Source organism: Peromyscus eremicus, chromosome 3 (genome assembly GCF_949786415.1).
Source record: "Peromyscus eremicus chromosome 3, PerEre_H2_v1, whole genome shotgun sequence".
Taxonomy (NCBI): Eukaryota; Metazoa; Chordata; class Mammalia; order Rodentia; family Cricetidae; genus Peromyscus; species Peromyscus eremicus.
Window position 1 is genome coordinate 43,450,370 of NC_081418.1, and position 17,276 is coordinate 43,467,645.

The 17,276-nt window shown below is 44.5% G+C and overlaps 1 long non-coding RNA gene across 1 annotated transcript; it reads left to right on the forward strand.

The window, feature by feature from the left end:
- Nucleotides 1–801: 801 nt before the first annotated feature.
- Nucleotides 802–11,023, forward strand: LOC131905729 (uncharacterized). Its single transcript, XR_009378031.1, has 4 exons — nucleotides 802–1,508; nucleotides 7,914–8,002; nucleotides 9,430–9,637; nucleotides 10,040–11,023. It is a non-coding gene; the product is annotated as an uncharacterized LOC131905729 (long non-coding RNA).
- Nucleotides 11,024–17,276: the final 6,253 nt, after the last annotated feature.

Below are 17,276 nucleotides of genomic sequence, written 5' to 3' on the forward strand. Positions count from 1 at the left end.
AGTTGGGATACAGGCACACACACTGAGAGGGAAATCCATGCAAAGAGACAGATGAGGGATGACCCTACCACCCCCACCCCAATGACCTAAGATCTTCCCACTAGGCTCCAACTCTTAAAGTCCATAACATCTCTCAATACTATCATCTTGGGGACCACACCTTTAACACATGGGCTCTTTGGAGCACTATCTATTTAAACTACCTTAATAAGGATTAATAGCAGCTGGATTCAGATCCAGGAACCTCTCCCTCTAGAGCCCCGAGGTGGATTGGAGGAGTCATGGGTATTGTCTCAGGTGGCTCAACCTCTGACCTCATTGTTCATCAGCTTTGTGAGCCTGGTCCGGTCCCTTCAGGTCTGACTGCTTTAGTTTCGTCGTCTCTCAGCTGAACTGGTTGCCCTTCCTAGGGTTACATGCTGCAGGTCCACTGCTTCCGTGAGCTGGGAGCAAAGGGCTTCGGATAGAGCAGGCACAAAGGAAGTGGAGACTACTGGTTATCATCACTCCCTGTCTCTACAGGGTCTCTGAGGTCAGGCTGGACCTGACAGTGACAGGCTAGACAGGGAACATGACCAGGGTTGTAACATTGTCACCTATGTATAGGTATTTATTCTTTCCTTCCTTCCTTCCTTCCTTCCTTCCTTCCTTCCTTTTTTCTTTCTCCTTAATCCAAATCCAAGCACCTTAAGTTCATGAGATAGCTCATGGCTCCCAGTGGAACCAGAAGAATGTCCCTTTAGTTCCCGTGGCTTCCAAAGCCAGAACTTTCAGGACAAGAACCCTGCCCTGGAGACGGAGCATAACAATCACATTCTGTGAGGAAGTGGAGTCCAGGGCTGAGGATGGAGGGTGATTAGTCTTCTGTGCACACATCATTTCAACCTGCACTGGAGGCTGGGAGCAATCAGGAGCTTGCGAGAGTGGGCCTGGGATGTCAGAGCAGCCTCTCCCTGAGGGAAAGGCTCGGGCTGGGTTTCCTGTTGCATGCCTGCCATGCTGAAAAAGATCGGCTAAGTGTTATTGATCCAGCTCCAGGGGGAGTATTTGCTGGGAGGTCGCTGGCACCAGCCCATCTCTGAGCTGGTGTTCATTACTCAGTGGTGGGATAGGGAACAGAGAAGGGCTGGCATTCTGCCGCAGAGTTGAACTTGGCCTCGAAGGAGGAGATTGTGAAGTGTGAGCTGGGACAGGCAGACACCTGGATGACAAAGGGACAACAGCTCTCACCCTGGGTAGACGGGTGTCTGGTGCACGGAGTGCTCTCCCAGGCAGCTGCAGTCCTCCCAGCTCCTGCAGATGCTCCTCTCCGCTACAGAACTGGAAAGCAGTTGTGGGGTTATTCTCAACCTAGTCACCCCGATGGCGTTCTTAGAGGCCTCAGCTTTCTCGAACATTCCCTGATGTAACATGTCCTGCCCATGTTTAAAGATGCACTGAAATGCGATTAGGGTTTACAGCAAGGTCCTAGAGGGGATCAGAACAGCTGCTAAGCAAGATATAAGCAGGTGAGTCCAATCTACGGTCTACGACTACATGTATCATAGGGGATCTATGAGTGTGGCCCAACACGTCTGTGGATGCCATCATGTCACAATGTCAGAGGGTTGGGTACCAATGAAAAGAATGTGAATTTGGCTGCGTTTCATAACCCTCTGGTTGACCTGCCTGTGCCTATAGCTGTCCACCTAGGTAATATTGATAAAACGCTTTGTGATAGTGGTGTGTGACTTTTCCTGGGGAGACATTACAAGTGTCTGTTCACAACAGACCAAATGATTCTGCTCAAGCCTCGCTTAGTGAAGCACTCAGTGGTATGAGTGAAAGGTCTCTTATGCCACCAAAAACCCCACCACAGCATGGGCGACACTCATGAGTACTGCATCCCTGGAGCTCTCTGCAGGCCTTGTGGACAGCTGGATCTGTCAGAGAGTCTCTTCTCATTAGAAAGCAGGAATCGTGTAACTTCCAGGACTTTTTGTGTTCTTCGTATGTTTTATTTACTTCCTCAGTCTTCCACCCATTCTTCCTCTAGGAAGGAATGTTTCAACTGGGAGAAAAGAGTCACACAACAGACAGGTGACACATCAGACTGACGTCAGCAGTCACCAGCCCAGAGTTTATTGATCATTATCACTTTTCCAAAAGACAGGTCCGGGGAGGTAACAGGGCATTAGCAACAGCTGTGAGGAAAGATTAGTCCTAGGTCATAAATGAGACTCCATAACAGTAGTGTTTAGGAACAACTCAACAGTCTGTTGGGGGAGGGGGGCAAAGACCGGGTCGATAAATAGTCATTATCCACCAAATGGAATGAGACAGGAATGGAAAGAAATGAACTCCACACAGCAGTGTGAATGTAAATAGAACCCAGTGAATGGGAAGGCAAACTCTGAAAGGCTACGCACCTAAGCTCAAGGCTGAAACTAAAATATGCAGCATAGGCAGGCACTGCAGGTGATGGGACTGGACAGAAAATCAAAATGAAGAAGAGCGGAAGGGTTAGCAGGGTGGTCACCTCGGCAGAGGAGAGTGGCCAGAGGTATCGAATGAATGCGTGCGTGGCGAACCAACAAGCCGCACATGCAACAATGTTAGAGGGGTCCAAGAACAAACATAATAGTTAACATAAGCTGGGGACGTAGATGCCAAAACATAATGTTTTTCATTGAAATAGAAACCTATTATTGTGTAGATGTTTATTAACTCAAATTGACATTCTTGGAATCCAATGCTTTTCTTAAATGGAGCTTGCAAGTGCGCACCCACCAAGCACTGAAGTCACCTTGCCACACACCCTGTTGTAAAGCGTCTCCTCCAGGCTGCAGTGGATATGCTTCAGGGAGTCCATATTTAGGAACTAAAGCAGAGGCAGGTGGGTCTCAGGACCCACAAGGTCTCCATCCATAGATTCAACCAGCCACAAATCAGAAGTGGTTGAAGTGCATCTGTTTAAATTCCTATTTGGACTGTCCCCTAAATAATCAATTAAATGAACATTTACATCACACTTACACAGAGTTAGTATAAATAACCTAGAGGTGATTTATCTATCCAAGGAGGAGGTACATAGGGTATATACAAATACTGTCATTTTATAGAAGGACTTGAACTTCCATGGATTTGAGTATCTGTAAGGGATCCAGAAATCAAAGCCCTCTGTATACTGAAGGACAACTCTATACACCTGGAGAAGACTTATAATTCATTTTCATGTGTGTCTTCAAGGGCATAAGAACTTCTGTGGTTACAGTTCAGAATTGTTAGAGCATACATCTAGTTTATGGAAGTACAACTGGGGTAGATAATTCCATTTTTTCTGAAATATTAGCTGATTCAACAGTTCTGGTTTCTCTGTTTTCACCAAAGTCTAGTGGCGTAGCTCTCTCTAATCTAGACATTGTTTTTGCCATTGTTGGGATCAAACCTTTTGAATATCAGGTAAGTGTCCTACCACTGAGCTACACCCCAGCCAAGATATTCTCATTTTTCATCATTGTGTTGGGTGAAGTTGTGGTTCATTATAGTTATATTTTGCATTTCTTTGCATGTTGAATGTCTTTTCATCTACTTATTATCTGCTTGGATTTTTTTTCGTAATGAAATATTCAAATCTTTTTATCCATGCTGTACTGAATAGTTTGTCTTCTTATTTAAATTTTATGTTCTTTATACACATGAGTTTGTTTTGAGAATATATATGGATATGTTTATGTGTGTGGAGTTTGTATTGGTTATGTTTACATTTAAAATTTTTAAAATAAACTTTACTTATTAATAAAAACAACTCAAAGACCCATGAATAGAAATGTAGATGAATAAACTGTTACATAGTCACACAAGGAAATATTGCACAGCCATTAAAATGAATGACACTCTGGGAAACGCAGAAATATGGATAAATATTAGCAAAGTTATACTAAGTGAAGACAAAAAGAATACAGTATAATGTCCTTGCTAAAATACAGTATAATGTCGTTTCTAAAATGACAAAAACATCTAAAACATAATCTTTACCTTTGACTAAGTCATGTAGCTCAGTGGTAGAGCACTTGATTAGTATGCCCTGAGTTTGATCCCCAGGACCACAGACAACACTAAGAATAACAACTCTCCCCCCTGAAAAATCCTTAAAGGGATATAATTAGTTAATGCCATATTAAAATGTAGTAAGAGAACAATGGAGCCATCTGTGCTTGAGAAAGGTGGTTACCTAGGCTGGGACAGCTGGGGGATGGGATTGGATGGGATGTCTGTGTATGTTGATGGAGATTCTGCAGAGATGCTAGCCTTCTGGTTGGCTGGTAGATTTATGGGTGCTTATCACACTGTGAAAAGCATACATGTAAATGAATGATGGGCTAATGATTAGATGTGAGTCAAAGATTATGATTAATCTGATTAAGTGCAGCTGAGGCTCTCTTATAAAAAAAAAAAAAAAGACTCTCATTCCCTCTCCAAATCTCATGGTTGAACAGCATTGCTAGTGCCAAGATGCAGATTATGTACTAGCAAAACTCAATTTATTTCTGATTGGTTTCTGGAAAAGTCATTAGGAGTGTTAGTTGTATTTTTTTTCTTATACTCCAATGCATGTTGTGCATTTCTGGGATATGGATATGTCAATTTAGAGACCTCTTCTGCAGGAACACCGTGTCTTAGATTGACTTTAATTTAGATAGGCCACTTATTACCATGTGGGAGAGGAGCTGGAGGGGTGATGCCCAAGGTAAGGAACATTTAGAAGTCTGGTACATTCTCCTCACAAGAGAGGACAAGAGCTTAAAGAAAGGTGTAGGGGAGGGGAGGAAATGAAGGCACTCAGAGATAGTTAGAAGATGGCTTCCATGGTTTCTCTCACAGAGGAACAGCCAGGAGCGAAAGGAATCATGGTATATTATCCTCTCTCAGCTGTGTTGTCTTTCAGAGCCATGGTCTGTTGTCTCCCAACTCCAGGTCCCTCAGTCCCCTGTAGAACACTGACACTTTTATCCAATCCCAGGGTACTTCCAAACACCAGTCTGATCTCTCTCAATGGCTAATATCTAGTTGGCAACACCCTCCTGTGACAGCCTTGATGGGTACAGATATTGCTGAAACCTGGAGCATGACTCAGCTGCCATCCGGGTTCCTCACCTTGGTCAGTTCTGTTCTTATGACACCATCACACCCATCAGTCCGTCACCTGGGACCCTTCCTCAGGATGAGTTAACTGAAACCAGCAGCAGGATCCCAGAGTGGGATTAGAGTTCCTCGAAGGTAACTGGCAATAGGCAAGTCTTTAATCCTTCGATGTCTGGAAAAGAAAATCACTTTCCTAGGACAGTGGTGCTGCATACCTTTAATTCCAGTGCTTTGGAGACAGAGGCAGGTGGATCTCTGTGAGTTTGAAGACAGCCTGGTCTACAGAGTGAGTTTCAGGACAGCCAAGGCTACACAAAGAAACCCTATCTCAAAAACCCCAAAAGAAAACCATAACAACAAGCAAACAAAAACAAAACAGGAACAGAGAAAGAAAGAAAGAAAAAAAGAAAGAAAGAAAGAAAGGAAGGAAGGAAAGAAGAAAGAAAGAAAGAAAGAAAGAAAGAAAGAAAGAAAGAAAGAAAGAAAGAAAGAAAGAAAGCCACTCTTTAGGGCAGTGATAGTGAAGGATTGAAGAAGGTGGGGCAGGAAGGCCCTGTGCTCCCACAGGGAGCTGAGACGACGCTTGTTCTGTTGAGACAGGATGGCCATCACTGGCTTCTCCCCTCAGCTTTCATCGACTCACAACGTGGAGCTGCAGACCTGGCATCTTAAGACCAGGATTCAAATGGCACCGGGAAGAAGGCACGTGACAGCAGAGCTGTGCAGCCTGTCCCTGCCACCTCAACACTGAGGGACCCTGCCTGAGTTCTGAACAGGAATTCTGATCTCCTGACCTTTAGGGGTCTCGGCTAAGTGGTGGATTCTATGATGTAGGGCCTCAGTGTTCCCCACTGCTTGGCGCCAGATGGAAGAAACAGGGGCCTGGCCTGGATGTGGATGAGTTGAGGGACAACAATTCCAACACTCCCTCTGTGGTCCTCCAGAGCTGTTTCTCTCCAGCTGAGGATGGGGGAGAGGTGGGTAACAAGGATGGAGGGCAAAATGGAGAAGTCTAGGGTATTGGAGGCAGAAACTACAGGCAGGGTACCTCTCAAGGTCGGCAGGGTACCTCTCAAAGGAACAATTCCCTGCTGTGTCAGTCAGCTTTCTGTTACTGGAGTGAAATCACCTGAGATAGACACCTGAGAGGGGGAAAGGTTCACTTTGACCCTGTCGTCCCAGCTGCCTCTGTATGTCTGGCTCCATCCCTTTTGGTTCAAGTAGCAGGGCGACCTGGTGGAGAGCCTGCAGCAGGGAAAGTCTGTCTACTTCATGGTAGCCAAGTGGACAGAAGAAAGCACATCCCAGTGACCCAACTTCTTTATATTAGGCTCCAGCTCTTGAAAGTTCCACCAGACCCCAATAGCTCCACCAGTAGATGAAGCCTTTAACTCACAAGCCTGTAGGGGATGCTCTAGATCTTCTCTAACATTGTTCTGAAGGGTGGAACCCTGTTGTGTGTATGAGGCTTCTGGGATACAGCAGGTTGTTCCTGAACTTGAAGTGACTTCTTGGCTACTGGAAAAGACCTTAGAACTTTCTGACCATCTCGGAGGGTGATTGCAGGTGTGGTCCCGGGCACAGGAGCCCTGTGGAAAGACACCATCAATCAACTCTTAGAAAATTCAGTTCATTAATTTCATTTTGCCAAGTGCTGATTTGGGTTTCCTCTCAGATCTGTGGAAAGCTGCTTTTGGCAAATGAGTTCCTGCATTCCAGAGGACTTCTCTCGGTGAGCTGGTCTGGTTGAAGCACAGGTTTCTAGAGGTTCTTGGTCAGAGGGAGTGAAGACCAGAGACAATGCATTGTAGGAAATGGATCTGCAAAGTTGTGGATTTGAGAACTGTCTTCTCTTTTCCTTTCCTTTCCTTTCCTTTCCTTTCCTTTCCTTTCCTTTCCTTTCCTTTCCTTTCCTTTCCTTTCCTTTCCTTTCCCTTTCTCTCTCTCTCCCTCCCTCTCTCTTTTTCTTTCTTTCTTTCTTTCTTTCTTTCTTTCTTTCTTTCTTTCTTTCTTTCTTTCTTTCTTTCCTTCTTTCTTTTTTTTTGGCTCCTATGTGGCAAGAATCCTTGATTGGCAGGAGGAAGGGGACTCAGTTTCCAGCACACACCCTTGGAAGACTACCCTTACTCAACCCACAGCACCTACGGTGTTATTTCCTGGCCTGTTGCTACCTAGCCTCTCTTTAGCTTCTCAGTTCTTTATATGGAATTAGATCTCTGTGAGTGTGCTGTGGGTGATAGAACTGGACCCTCTACCTTCTCCAGACAACAGAAGGACATATGGTACAAGCCTCACCACAGGAAGTACCTGTCAGAGATTCGAATCTTGGACATAGGAACAGAGACTAAAAGCATTGGGTTGCTGCTACCTGTGACCAGTCCTGTTCTCTAATCTCTCCATCTGGGGAGCTTCCTTTAAGCGAGTCTGTTTCCCAATTCAAGAGTTTTGACAAATATAAGAGGTGCTAAGAGTTCAGATGCCTCTTCATGATGGAGGTTTTCATCTTCCCTCCTTCTTGCCTATTACCTTCACCCTCTGACCTGACCCTCTGTGCTGCTACCTGGTGCCTATTCTTCCATGAGAATGGGGACTGGGGAGGAAGGGGACAGCACCGGGAACATAAGGCAGCTTACTGCCCCTAGGCTCAAGGGCAGATGGCCTGTTGAGGACAGTGAAGGAGAGTGGGGCTGGGAGGTGACCCTGAGATTCATTTAACCAGCAAAGAAAAGGACAGGCATTATGTAGACTTAACCAAAGGAGAACTAAATTGGCATTTTATTGACTTGCAGAGGGAGTTGTTAAAACAGATTCCTGTACCATGAGCGGATTGATGAAGAGGCTGGCAGAAGACAGCCTCCGGGAGACATCACTCCTGAAGGTCAGTGATACCTACTGGGCAAAGTCAGCACATGAACTTGAGCTCACTCCCAAGTACATGCTAGAACACTCCTTGCCACAGCTCCCAGAAGCCAACTCAGTCTCCAGAAGGTGAATAAGTGTTCCAGATGTGACCTTTACTCACAGCCCCTGCCTGTCATAACCTGGCCCCTGGCCCCGAGGAAGAGCCTCAAGGATAGAACTCTTCTGGCTTTAAGGCAGAGATAGCATCACAGGGCAGTTCCATACTTCTTCCAGTAAGGAAGAGACACTGTTAGGAAGCCTTCTCTCCAGGCATCTCTGATGGATGGTTTTGCAGAGGTGGAGCTCGCAGGGAAGCCGGGAGGCAGGCTCACAGTGGCCTTCTCAAGAAAGCCCAGGCTTCTCTGATTTCTGTTTTTAGAGAGTGTATGGGGGACACCCAAGGAACATGGAGAGTGAAGACAGAGAGGCTCAGGGGATGGGGACAGTGATAAGAATAACATTAGACAAAGAGCACCAGGCTCTGAATGTCCTGACGCTGACACCATCCAGGTCCCTTTCTGCAGAAAAGCATTGAGAGAGACAGCAAGAGTGTGGTCTAAGTATTTGTTTAGAAAAGTAGGGTGCAAGCAGGGTGTGGTAACTCATTCTGGGGTTTGCTGGCCAGCTAGCCTAGCCTCCTTGGTAATTTCCAGGTCAGTGAGAAAGCTTGCTGAAAAAAAATCAAGTTGGGTGACACCTGAGGAATGACACCAGAGCCTGACATTTGGTAAGTCCACACACATACACACACACATACACACACACACAAACACACACACACCATCTTCACACACACATGCACTCCATCTTCACACACACACAGACACACACCATCTTCACACACACACACACATGCACTCCATCTTCACACACACACAGACACACAAACACGTTACACCCCAGACATCTTTGGAGTTCTGGAAGTTGCTTTCCCCTCCTCAGAGCTGGCGTGAGGAGGTGATATACCTGCAGACACCAATGGAAGGCAGATGAGTCCAGCTCTACAGCCAAGCTCTGCCAGTTAGCCAATGGCTCCCTGGGGAGACCCAGTGCAGATAAAGAGTCTTATTAAAACAGCTTCTGAGATGATTATCCTAGGAGTCTATTACATCCTGCTCTGGGGAGTAGCATACAAACTCCTCACCTGCCTCCGTTACTTCCCTTGGCCTTTCTCAGAGAGCCTGGGCTCTTCTGCACAGCACCCCGACTCCCACTGCCCCAAGTTTTGCCTAGACTGAGCATAAGGGAAAAAGGAGCCTTCAGTTTAGCAAAGGATTTGAAGGTCACCTTGGTGGAGCCCTAAACACGATAACAATCTCTGCAATCAACAAGCCTGGCTCCTTTGGAAACTAAAATAGCAACTGTGGAGTCAATCGCACCCCCTCCGCTCTCTTTTCTTTATAGGACACAAAGAAACTCTAGGGGTGAACTTGGAGATCACAGTGTCTTTTAACAGCCCGAAAACCTGAAAAGAAAGATCCCGCGTCTATCTGCAGCTTGTCAGCACAGAAAAGCTAATTATCTCAGTGCTCTCGCCACTACCCTGTATCCAGCCAACTCTACCCTTCAGCTGTGGTCTATTTGTCCTATCGACACCCCCAAGTCTAAGGAGGTTCGGCAATGGTGCACCCCATTTTAGATGGAAGAGAACCCAGGTCCAAGGGAGAGAGGTGCCAACGCAGGGTGAGCTCAGGGTAGAGTAGACGGAAGAGGAGAGACACATAGATGCTTCAGCAACCCCTGCTGGCTTCTACTTCAGTCCTCTTCTCCTTGGGTTGGGCTCTGAGCTGTTGTTCACTGACTAGGATAGCATCCAGTGGGCAGTTGCCAAGGCAGGAACAGATGGAGTGGGGAAGGAAAGTTCTTCCACTCGGTGGCATTTGGGGAGAGGAATGAAGACAGAATTTTTCAGGTTGGAGTTAATTAGGGATAATGGAACATGCGTGGGGGCAAATTGTTGATGGGAATGAAGGACCTGGCAAATAAATGGTCGCTTGCTCTCGCTCTCTTTCAGCAAAATATGAAGTGGTCTAAGAAGACAATGGCTTTGAATTCAGCTCACGTGAGAGCATGGAAAGGAATGTCCCACAGAGTCCGCTCTGCAGCCCTGAGATGGAAGTCTGCAGAGAACTGAGGGAAGTTGTGTTAACTCACAGCACAGATGATGACAACGAAGGATGATCGGTGCGAAAGCCAGCCATGCAGAAAAGAAGACCAGGAACTATTAGAAAGAGACCTAAAGGTCATCTGGCTTCATCCCCACCCCCAGCATGTAGATGAGCAAACTGAATTCAGGAACATGCCCAGTAAACAAACACTGCTTTTAACACAGCTAAACAGAAGTAGAATCCAGCTACAGGCTAAAGCAGCCAAAAAACCTCACGTCCAGTGTACAGGCAAAGACTGGCTGAAAGGAAGAGGGCTGAGAAAGACACGCTGTGCCACCACTAATGCAAAATGCAGTTGCCTTTATTAACGTCAGACAATTTGGGTTTCAGTGTAGGGGAAATTACCACAGACAGTGAAGGACATTAGGCAATGACCCAAAGCACCAATTTATTAAGAAGACATAGAAAAATCCTTCGCTCATATACTCCTAGGCATACAGCTTTGAAACACACAGAGTAAAAAGGGTAAGAATGAAAGGGACAATAGGAAGCCCGGCAGACAGAGCCAGAGACTCCCATAGGTCTGACAGAGACATTTATAGAGCAATTAGACAAAAGTCTGCAGAAGCCCTGAGCCCTATTACTAAACTGGACCTCATTAATATTTATTAGGCATTCCACCCAATGAGGGAAGAATGTATCTTCCTTTCAAATGCCCCTGGAATGTGTACCAAGTCAGACTGAGACATAAAATAAGACTCAATAAATCTGAGATTAAGTGTATAAATAAATCTTTTTGATCATGACCAAATTAAATGAGAAACTTCCAAAAGAACTGTATCTAGAAAATCCTCAAGTATCTGGAAGTTAATAAAGTAGTCTAAAGTAAACCATGGGTCAGATGAAGAGTCATAAGATATATTAGGATTTATTTTGAGAACAATGAAAAGCAAGTGTGTGGTACACAGCTGAAGGAGTGATAAGAGAGCTATTGTTAGCATTAAATACTAATAGAAGAAAAACAGACAGTTTTAAAATTAATGGTCTAACCTTCCTCTTAAGAAGCCAGAAAAACAAATGTAATTTAGAAACATAAATTAGTAGTAAAATTACCTTCTAAATATTTATGATTATAGCTCTAGACTGGAGCTGTGTTGGCCTTGGTCAGAGAAACTTCTTTTTGTAGAGAGTCCTAGCTGGTCAAAGTGCTAAGAATAAGTGTGTGTTGAGTGCTCAGCCCTAGACAGACATCTCTATCACTGTCTCTAAGGCCCAGGGAACATTGCAGAAGAGAGGGTGGAAAGACTGTACGAGCTGAAGGGTAGAGAGAATGCTGGTTGCTGGACATGAGGTGGCTATTGCAATCATGAAGATGCAGCAGCTGAGGCTACCTGCACAAGACCTACACACATCAAAAACACCATAAAAGTAGGAGGGGCTAGTTGAGAAGAAGCAGGGATGCAGCAGAATGGGGACGAGAGAGAGAGAGAGAGAGAGAGAGAGAGAGAGAGAGAGAGAGAGAGAGAGAGAGAGAGAGAGAGAGTGTGGGGTGAATATGATCATATGATCACAACACTTTGTATGTATACAAGAAACTGTTAAAAAATTAAGTTTAAAATAGGGACACATTAAGTCCAAAGTAACTATGCAAAATGAAGAAATTAATAAAGTTTGCTGCAAGCTGCAGGAAAATGTAATGGAATCCAGCTACTATGACAAAAGCTAGTACTTGGAAATGTCAAGGACTTTTCCAGAGGTCAAGCCATGGCTTAAGAAGTCTTGGTGATATTAAGCCTGGTGGTGGTGATACATGTTATGCCCAGATCGCAGAGACCCCCCAAAAGACCACCATGGAGACCAAATTCCATATGTAAAAGCAAAGAGCCTTTATTTCAAGCTCTGGGGCTCAATCCCTCTGTCTGTCCCATGCAGCAATGAGAGCAGACAGCCCTGAGCTCAGTCAGGTGAGGCAGAGTTTTTATCATAGCAGAGGTTGGGGTGAGGGGATTTCCAGGTTCCAGGACCCTGGTTGGCTGACAATTGTCTAGGGGTATCTGTAAAACAAAAACAGGTGTGTGCTAGACTCAAGGACATCTGGCCACCTTATTTAATGGTTAGAATGTTTGTGATGTCAGGTACTTCCTCACCCCTGGGTGCATCCCTGGGTGTTATCAGCTTAAGGCTTTTCCTGAATCTGGGTGTTGCCTGCCAGTAAGCCTGTCTCAGAAGCTGTGTCTAGGCCCCTAAGCCTGTCATGGCTGCTGTGTGGTCAAGCTGTTTTGGGGCCCTCCACAACACACACCTTTAAGGTGTCTCTCTGAGTTCGAGGCCAACCTGCTCTACAGGTAGAGCTCCTGTCTTGAAAAACCAAAAATCCAAAAACCAAAAAACCAAATCCCAAACCAGGAAAAAAAAAATCCCCAAGTTCTGCACTTGAGCACACAGTCTCACTTCTGAAAAGACCACTGCCCCCACTGCTCTGATTAAAAGACAGTCCCTTTCTTTTATTTTCTCAGTCACTCCTGATCTAACAGTACCCAATCATCCACTGCAAGAAAAGAAAACTGGTCCATTCAGTATGAATGCAGACATCGCACTAATAAAAAACTATTAAATGCAAATCCTCCATGATTGTATGTGAAAACTGCCATATATCATGACAAGTGAAGTTTGTCCCAGGAATGCTTAGTTAGTTTAACATTTAATACTGAATTAATTTTTAAAAAAAGTGGAAATATTATCGCAATTAATGGAGGAACCTGTGAAATACTATGTAAATTAGAAAACATTTGCCACTAAAAACTGTAAAACAAAGGAACAGAGAGATGGTTCAGTGATTAAAAATACTTGCTGTTCTCTCAGTTCAATTCTCTCTGAGTTCTCTTCTCAGAACCCATGTCACAGCTGCAACTACCTTTAACTCCAGCAACAGGGGATCCAACACCCTGTTAGGGTGCCCATAGATATGTGGCATATGTGGAGGGCCCCAAAAAAGCTTGACCACACAGCTGCCATGATAGGCTTAGAGGCCTAGACATAGCTTCTGTGACAGACTTACTGGCAGGCAACACCCAGATCCAGGAAAAGCCATAAGCTGACACCACCCAGGGATCCACCCAGGGGTGAGGAAGTACCTAACATCCCGAACATTCCAACCATTAGATAAGGTAGCCAGATGTCCTTGAGCCTAGTACACACTCATTTCCCCTCACCAAAATACCCCTAGACAATTGTCAGCCAATCAGGGTCCTGAACCCTGGAAATCCCCTCACTCCAACCTCTGCTATGATAAAAACCCACCCCACCTGAGCTTGGGGCTCTCTGCCCTCCACCGCTGTGTCAGACAGACCAAGCCCCGTAGCTTGAAAATAAAGACTCTTTGCTTTTATATATGGGATTTGGTCTCCATGGTGGTCTTTTGGGGATCCCTGTGATCTGGGCATAACAGCATACACACAGAGACAGACAAATGAAAGAAGTGAAATACATCATTAAATAAATAAATTAAATTAAAACTATAAAACAGTACTAAAGGAAATTAAAGAATACTTAAGTAAGTAGAGGTATGTACTATGTTCATGGATTAGGACCTATAAAAATTAATAATAATATGGAAAATGGGCAAAGGATTTTAATAGATACTGTATTGAAGAAGGTGTGTAAACAGTGGATGAACATATGGAAAGATGATCAATATCAGTAATCATTAGGAAAATTCAAAATTATCCTTAGAAGCCTGTTTGTTTTCTAATGGGAGACAGAAAGAGGGTGGGTCCTGGTGGGAGTGGGGAGGAATTGCAAGGAGTAGAGGGAGGAGGAACCATAATCAGGATATAATTGTGAGAAAAAAAAAAAGCTATTTTCAATAAAAGGAGGAAAAAGTGAAAAAAATCAATAGGGCAACGAATGGTTGAAAATGCAAGACTAGATACATTATGATAGAATCATTTATTAAAGATGAACTGACCACCTTCATGACAAACTCAAGTCATGGTTGGGACTCCTTCAAAAACAAATATACAGTGGAAGCTGAGAACATGAACAGAATGATTGAAACTTAATTCATTGCCATGTAAAATGGGAGTCAGCTATTACTTGAGAATGAAAGATTAGAGATCTGTGTTAGAATGAAAGATTAGAGATCTGTGTTAGAGTACTGGCATAGAATAAATGAGTAATTAGAAAAACAAAACAAAAAGGAAATCCAGGGGCTGGAGAGATGATTCACTGGTTAAGAGAACTGACTGCTCTTCCAGAGGAACTGGGTTTGATTCCCAGCACCCACATGGCAGCTCACAACTGTCTGTGACTCAAGTTCCAGGGGATCTGACACCCTTACCCAGACATATATGAAGGCAAAAATGCCAATGCATATAAAACAAAAAATAAATAAAATTTAAAAGGAAATCCAAATTAATACTGCAGGGAGCTACCATATCACTACAACTTAAGGGACTCATAGTTTTAAGTTTAGATGAAGACAGAAAACAACAGAAAATCTCTGCCCTTGCTATTGAGAACCACCATGGTGCAATCACTCTGGAAGGAAACTGAGGTGTTTCTTAAAAAGTTGAGCATGCTTTTCCATTCCACTCAAAGACTACTCTGAGGATTTTGCCCAAGAAAAGTCATAGAGATGTGCTTAAATGTTCTTAGTGACTTTATTCTTGCTAGCTCCAAATGTAAAACAATCCAGATGTCCATTTGACAGGTAAAGCAAAGAAATTGTGGCAAATACCTGAATACTATTCAGCAATGAAAAAGAACTGAACTGTAAGTGTAAGTGACAATGTGACACATCTAACAAACTTTTCTCTACTGAAAGAAACCAAAGACAAAAGGCTATTATTTGTTCAGTTATTTCATTTAAATGACTTTATGCAAAAGACAAAACCTGAGGGACAAAAACCACATGCAGGGTTGCTAGGGAAGGAAAAGGTGACTGACGGTAGAGGAGCACCAAGAAACTTTCTGTGGTCCCAGGAGTATTCTGGGAGCAGCTATGCTCATCAGTACACTGCCAACACAGCACTATTCTGTACTGTGATTGTGTTGGGTACACATCGGGGTACATTTGTCAAAACTGAATCAGGTCTGTGACTCAGTGGGCTTTATATTATCAATTGCACTTCCTGGAAGCTGATTGAAACACTGTGCCCCCTCTGCCTGATTTACAGGTGGAGGGTTGAGTGGGGTCCTAGAAGACCTCCTACCTTCATTACTGGCAGCTCTTGGCTTCTTTGATTTTAGAAAGATGCTGGTCTCTGTGGAGCAATCCCCAGAGAGGAGAAGAAAGAAATGGAGCGTGGCAATGTCTGAGGCCTCTTGAGCATCTGTGTGAGAAGGATGTCAATTGAACCTTCTTGGTGTGGCTCCATCCTGGAGGACAGTGCTAGGAGAAGAAATTCGGTACCCACTGCATGTCAAAGGAGTCAAGGGCAGAAAGCAAGCTGGGACACTGAGGCATCTCTGGCAGTGCCATTGGCACGTGGGGAATGCCTACATGGTGCTCTCTGCTTGCCCACTTAGCAAGGTAGGAGGCCTCAGACATGGCCCCTTGTGAATGCTTTTACACATCTGTGGAAAATGGATTTTGAAGGCCATATTTCAAATGCAGCACTTTGTAATCAGAGCTATAGTCAGTCCTATGACAATCTCTTGTGACTTCCCCAGTCACATGTCAAAGTCCTAGGCCCCCAGGGCTGCAGTACCTTCTTGCAGATAGTGTGATTGCAGGTATAGTCAGTTGAGATGAAGTTAGACTAGAAAAGGATGAGAATATCATATAAAACTGGAGAGGTTGGGCCCAGAGAGATGGCTCAGTTGTTGTTTGAAGGACCTGAGTTCAAGTCACAAAACTCACGTAAACAAAAAGGTGTGTGTGTGTGTGTGTGTGTGTGTGTGTGTGTGTGTGTGCATGTATGTGTGTATGATGGCAAACATTTGTAATTCCAGTGCCAGGGAGGCAGAAATAGTGGGTTCCAGGGCTTTCTGGCTAGATAGCCTAATCTAATCGGTGAATTCCAGGTCCTCAAGAGATGTTTTCTCAAAATTAAAAAGGTGGATGGTATTTCAGGAATAACATCTGAGGTTGGCTTCTATCCTGCAGGTACACACTTGTATGCATGGGCACACACACACACACACACACACACACACACACACACACACACACGGATTGGAGGTGTCCTGCAGTAGACTGAGGATCCACTGAGAGCTGAGTGTCTTGCTACCTGCTTACTTAATGCATTCAGAGAGCTGGGAGCTGGGCTTTGCAAACACTGTGTGATCAAACTTTTCCAGAAAGAATTAGTAACACATTTCTGTTGTTCTGAGGCCCCAACAAATCAGTGCAAGACAGCCCTGGCCTTTGCCCATGTTCCTCTGCAGGAATTATGTATCCAAGAAATGCTGCAACTGTGGCAGTTGTCTGTGGGATAGTCTTTTGGGTGGCTGTTTACTGGTCAGTTCTCAGGAGCAAGGACAAAACTCACCAAGAGTCTGAAGGACCTCTGTGGACACTGGAATATCCTGGGATACCACAGAAGACCTGAGATTTCACCTTGGGGAGTACCATGAGCTTAAAAGATGCTTCTCTTTGATGATCCCAGAAGTGGAGTGTGGATAAGTAACCAATCATGAAGTGTGCCATGGCAAGTGGCACACAGAGGATGCAGTGCAGAGCCTGCTTCCTGCCCATCTGAGGGACGGTGCCTGGAATGCTAGCTTTCTGTTAACACACTCAGCCCTGGGCCACTTCTCAGCCTTGGATTTCTCTCTGTAGCAAGGATTTTGACAAATGTGAGCAGAGGAGAAAGTGGGCAAGCTCCCTCAAAACCCCTATTTCAATACAAATATTCTATTAATCCTTGGAGAATTTCATCCCTGTATGAAATGTATTTTTATCGTATTCACCTTCCCATACCCCCTGGATCTCTCCTCCACCTCCTTCCAATTTCATGTCACTTTTCTGTTTGTTTGTTTGTTTTTTTTTATAACCCACCTAGTCTAATTTGTCCTGTCCATATACCTACGGTTGTGGGCATCACTGGGACATGTGGACCCTTTATAAGTAAGTTATTAGGCCTGTAGCCAGCAGGAAAGCCTTGGTGGATTCACTAACAAATATATATATTTGGTTTT